Source organism: Lathyrus oleraceus, chromosome 7, assembly GCF_024323335.1.
Source record: "Lathyrus oleraceus cultivar Zhongwan6 chromosome 7, CAAS_Psat_ZW6_1.0, whole genome shotgun sequence".
Taxonomy (NCBI): Eukaryota; Viridiplantae; Streptophyta; class Magnoliopsida; order Fabales; family Fabaceae; genus Lathyrus; species Lathyrus oleraceus.
The window spans coordinates 41,310,567-41,316,566 of record NC_066585.1 but is presented as its reverse complement, the minus strand read 5'-3'; positions in this window follow the sequence as shown (position 1 = coordinate 41,316,566).

Genomic DNA, 6,000 nt, shown 5'->3' with positions numbered 1-6,000 from the left:
GGGACTCAGCACTTGTCATCTATCAAATCAAGGGAGATTAGGAGACCCGCCATCCCAATTTGATCCCATACCGAGAGCATGTCATGGAGCTAATTCCCTACTTTGATGAGATTAATTTCCATCACATTCCTAGGGAGGAGAATCAACTAGCCGATGCCTTGGCTACTCTGTCATCTATGTTCAAGGTCAAGTGGGCTAACGAATCACCTGCTATTACAATTCAACATCTAGACGAGCCAGCACATTGCTTGGCAGTTGAAGCAGAAACAGATGGCAAGCCGTGGTTTTATGACATCAAACGATATCTTGAGAAGCACGAGTATCCAAATAATGTATCCATCACAGACAAAAAGACCTTAAGAAAGTTATCAGCCAATTTCTTCCTAAGTGGTGGTGTTCTATACAAAAGAAACTTTGATTTAGTTCTGCTCAGATGCGTGGATAGACACGAAGCCGACCTACTCATCAAAGAAATCCATGAAGGTTCTTTCGGAATTCATGCAAACGGACATGCAATGGCGAAGAAAATCCTTAGAGTTGGTTACTATTGGTTGACAATGGAAACAGATTGTTACCACTATGCCAGGAAATGCCACAAGTGCCAAATTTATGCTGACAAGGTGCACGTGCCACTTACTCCTCTGAATGTTTTATCAGCTCCATGGCCATTCTCAATGTGGGGCATAGACATGATTGGTATGATTGAGCCTAAAGCTGCAAATGGACATCGGTTCATTCTGGTTGCCATTGACTACTTTACTAAGTGGGTAGAAGCAACTTCTTATGCCAATGTGACAAAGCAAGTCGTCACTCGGTTTATCAAGAAAGAGATAATTTGTCGCTACGGAACTCCTAGCAAGATTATCACTGATAATGGATCAAATCTGAATAATAAGATGATGAAGGAGTTGTGCGAGAATTTCAAGATTGAACATCATAACTCGTCACCTTATAGGCCAAAGATGAACGGAGCTGTAGAGGCAGCTAACAAGAATATCAAGAAGATCATTCAGAAGATGGTGAAAACTTATAAAGATTGGCATGAGATGCCACCCTTTGCTTTGCACGGATATCGACCAGCTGTTCGCACTTCAACAGGGGCAACCCCTTTCTCATTAGTCTATGGCATGGAGGTTGTGCTACCGATAGAAGTGGAGATCCCCTTGTTGAGAGTCTTGATGGAGACAGAATTAGAAGAAGCAGAATGGATTCAAACTAGGTTTGACCAGCTCAATCTAATCGAAGAAAAGAGGATGACAGCATTGTGTCATGGTCAGTTATATCAAAGGAGACTCAAGCGGGCATTTGACAAGAAGGTCCGACCTCGAGAGTTTAATGTAGGTGAACTAGTTTTGAAAAAGATAATCTCCCTCCATAAGGATTCACGTGGCAAGTGGATTCCAAACTATCAAGGACCATTTGTGGTGAAGAAAGCTTTCTCTGGTAGAGCTTTAGTTCTCACGAACATGGACGGAGATGAGTTGACACACCCCGTCAATTCTGATGCAGTCAGAAAGTATTATGCCTAAGAAAAAGAGATGGATAATAAAAGCTCGCTAAGTTGAAAACTCGAAAGGGCGACTTAGGCAAAAAATGAGCATCCCGGTGAGTTGAAAACCCGAAAGGGCGGCTCAGGCAAAAATTAGGGATAAACAAAAAAAATTAAGCCCGGTAAGTCGAAAACCCGAAAGGGCGACTTAAGCAAAAAAGGGTAAAATCTCCCGATGAACTGAAACTCTTAAGGAGCAGTTCGCGCAAAAGTTAGGGAATATCCAAAAGCATAATACTGCAGCGACACAAGTCAACACTGCAACAAAGCTCAGATGGAAGAAAACAGTCCAATTACCATCTCCAGAAGCAAAGTAATGAGGACTAGAGGACATAGGGGAAAATAGCAAAGTTGTATTTCGTTGGAAAATCAGTTGAATTTTTGTTGTCATTTACTTGCTTTCTTTCTCTGTAATCTCCTCTTAGAGGGGTTTACATCTTCATGAACCCCATGTATGAGTTATTCTTCTCATCTAATAAAATTGTTCAGTTGAACATTGACTTACCAATTATTTCTGTTTTTCTACTTAATGTCGCTTTTATTTTTGATAAGATAAAAACATTAAATAGTGGAAACGACAAAGCTTTTGAAAACTTTAATTTGTTTTGATTTTGAAAGTATAAAAGGAATGTTTGTTGGTTTACAATAATGCATCTGGTTCACAAGACGTGGGACATTTCCTAGATCATTGTAAGCTAAAGCAAGTTTGAAGTGGGTTTTCTTCCAGAAGCAAGAAGTCCTCGTTGAAGCCCGCTTGGCGGAAAAGAAGAAATCAAGATATTTTACAACAAAAAATCATCTTCATGATAACAAAACTATCCAAGACAAGGCGTTGGGGAATCCGAGCTTGATACCCACAAAATGCATAAACTAATATATTCATGCATTCACATTCATTTTGCATATCATGTACAAAAACAGATCATGCATAAACCTCAGCCGAGTTCAGCAACCTCTCAAGAAAGTTCAGTGTAATCCTCAGCAGAATGAAGATTCAAGGGGTGTTCTCAGGAGTAGAACATTCATTTTCTTCAGTAAGTACTTTCAGAATTTGATCATTGTTAGTGTTTATTCTCAATGCAATTTTCTTCCCCGGCAAGGTGATTGATGTTCTCCCATTGGAACTCTGGTGTCAACGGAATTTCTGCTTGGTTTCCCTAGTAGATATCTCCACACAGAGTTTCTCCAGCATTGTATTTTCTCCAGCAAAATTTCATGAACTCCCCAGCAAGTCTCTGGGATCTTCTCATTCCCCAAAAGAGTTTTCTGTCAACCAAGAGCAGCTGAACATGCGGTTATTCCCCAAAGGAAGCATTTTGTTTATTTCCCAGCAATTTGCATCAACCAAGAGCAGTTGAATGCATTAGTTTTAGCCAAGAGCAGCTTAATACTATTTTTATTTTCCAGCAGTTTACTTCAACCAAGGGCAGTTGAATGCATTAGTTTCAGCCAAGAGCAGCTGGACACCATTTTATTTTATGCAGTAGTTTCAGCCAAGAGTAGCCGAACACTATTTTTATCTCCCAGTTTTGCTTCAACCATGAATAGTTGAATGCAGTGCTTTCAGCAAAAAACAGTTGAACACTATTTTATTTTACAGTTTTTGCTTCAACCAAGAGTCATTGAATGCATCAGTTTCAGCCAAGAGTTGTTGAATATGACATCTTTAGCCAAAAGCAATTGAATATGATCATTTATTCCCCCAGAAGCGTCTGCCTTCAACGAAGAACGTCTGAAGACCAGTCGAGCATGTTACCTTATAACAGATCCATCCAAGAGTCTTTTGTCAGTCAAGAGCAACTGGACGTGATTCTCTCATCCCCAGTCATTTGCATGTCATCTGAGAAATCAAGAGCATTTCTCAATTCATTTACATTCATGATTAAGGAATCAAGATTATTTCTTAATTCATTTGCATTTCATCTAAGAAATCAAGAGCATTTCTCAATTCATTTACATTCATGATTAAGAAATCAAGAGTATTTCTTAACTCATACATATTTCATTTACATTCATGATTAAGAAATCAAGAGTATTTCTTAACTCATCTGCATGTCATCTGAGAAATCAAGAGTATTTCTCAGTTCATTCACATTCATGATTAAGGAATCAAGAGTATTTCTTAATTCATTTGCATTTCATCTGAGAAAATCAAGAGCATTTCTCATTTACATTCATGATTAAGGAATCAAGAGTATTTCTTAATTCATATGCATTATCATGATTAAGAAATCAAGAGTATTTCTTAACTCATACATATTTCATGTACATTCATGATTAAGAAAACAAGAGTATTTCTTAACTCATCTGCATGTCATATGAGAAATAAAGAGCATTTCTCAAATCATTTGCATTCATGATTAAGGAATCAAGAGTATTTCTTAACTCATCTTCATAGAATTTGAGAAATCAAGAGCATTTCTCATATCATTTATCATCCAATGATTAAGAGATCAAGAGTATTTCTCAATTCATCTGCATTTTCATTCAGCCATATGATGATTAAGAGATCAGGATTTTTTCTTAATTCATTCATCTCTCAGGAGTCAAGAGTACTTCTTAGCATCCATATCATTTGTCATTCATACGGTTGAGAAATCAAGAGTATTTCTCAATTCATTCGCATTCATTTTTAAGGAGTCAAGAGTACTTCTTAACCTTCATTTACATGCATATCGCACGGTAATTAGGAAATCAAGAGTATTTCTTAAATCTCGTTGCATTCATTTGCATTATTGTCTGTTGATTAAGAAATCAAGAGTATTTCTTAAACCCAAGTGCATTCGGTCATAATCATAAGCATATCATTCTTCTACATTAGAAGGGCAAAATTTGGGTCTGTTTGGTATTTAAACTATATTTTACCATGATGATTTGATGACAAGAGTTCTTCATATCCTTCGGTTAAAGATGTTTAAATAGGGGCAGCTGTCATACCCTAAATTTTACCCTGAGTTTTTCAATCACATTAACATAGCATAAATCAATCCATTTTATCGTGTATTTCATCAGTTAAAAACATTCATCAGGATTTAGGTGAAAAGCCAGGAGTTTTGGCATTTTATCTAATCTTAATGATATTCATTCATTCATTTGTTGATTGAGAGGTCGAAAGATTTGATTTCTCAAATCTCAGTGCATTATTCATTTAGCTGCATTTTGTTTCAGAGGTTTAGAAGGTGACTGATCGGTCACCATTTCTATTAGATTTTAGTCTTGTTTTTGTTGATAAGTCGATCAATTCGGTAACAATGTTATGGTATGTTTATGTTTTTTTTCGCATTGTTTTGTTTTTCGTTGATTAGTGTGTTAGTTGCAATGTTAGGTAGTAAAGTGAGTTGTTTTGGTGTTATTATCTTTTTAATTTGAGTTCTCTATGCGTGATGCTTGTTTTCGGTAGTCTTGTGTATGTGCAGCTTGAGCAAAGAGGCAACGGACGTGCCAAAGGAGAGAAGACATAAAAAAGGACTGGAAAATACAAAAGCATGAAGACCCGCACGGCCTGTGCAGCAGCACACGGCCCGTGCAGGATGGATGCTCCCCTCCCATACAAAAAACAGGGAGTTTGCACGGCCGGCCGTGCAGGTTGGCACGGCCCGTGCAATAAGGTCTGAAGGAGAATTATTTTTGAAGAAAATCTGGGAGCTGCACGGCCTGTGCAGGATTGGCACGGCCCGTGCAGAGTGCGCGAACAGAATTCCATATTTTGTGTTTTCTTATGCTTTTTGGATCCGGAGGGGCATTGTTGGTATTTTGGTTTGGGGATTTTACCTAGACTATTTAAACTGAGGAAAGAGAAGGAGAAAAGGACTTTTTGCAAAATTGGGAAAGAAGATTACACTGAAGAAGATTGAAGAAACAAGAGAATTCACGACGGGGAGATTCAAGGTGACCAACCATTGAAGATCATCGTTTGAAAACTCATTGTAATGTCTAATTTCTTGAACATGTCTATTTTCTACAATATGAGAGGCTAAATCCTCCAATGTTAGGGAGGTGTCAATGATGTGTTAGGGTTTAAGAATATTGATCTCTTTGTTTAGAATTCAACGTTTGAATATTTTTGCATCAATTTTATCATTTAATCATTTGTTTGCTTATGCCATTGGGAACATAGGGATGAGTTTATTTAACGTAAAAAGTTGGAAAGTAACGTTAAAGGTTTGGTGAATGATAATATTGTGAAGATCTCACTTAGGTATAAGGTTTCTTCACAATAACTAGAATAGTTCTTGATAACTAATTGCTTAATCTTCACACTAATTTGAACGGAAGTAAAGATTAGGGTAGAGATTAAAGTCTTTTTCACTAAGGAATTAGGGAAAAGTAAACTTGAGAATCAGTGATGGATGCATATGAACCTGTTGAATTTATCTAAAGAAATCACTTACCCTACATATTATACACCAATCCCTAACATTTGTTTAATTCATAGAAAGTCAATTTTAAAT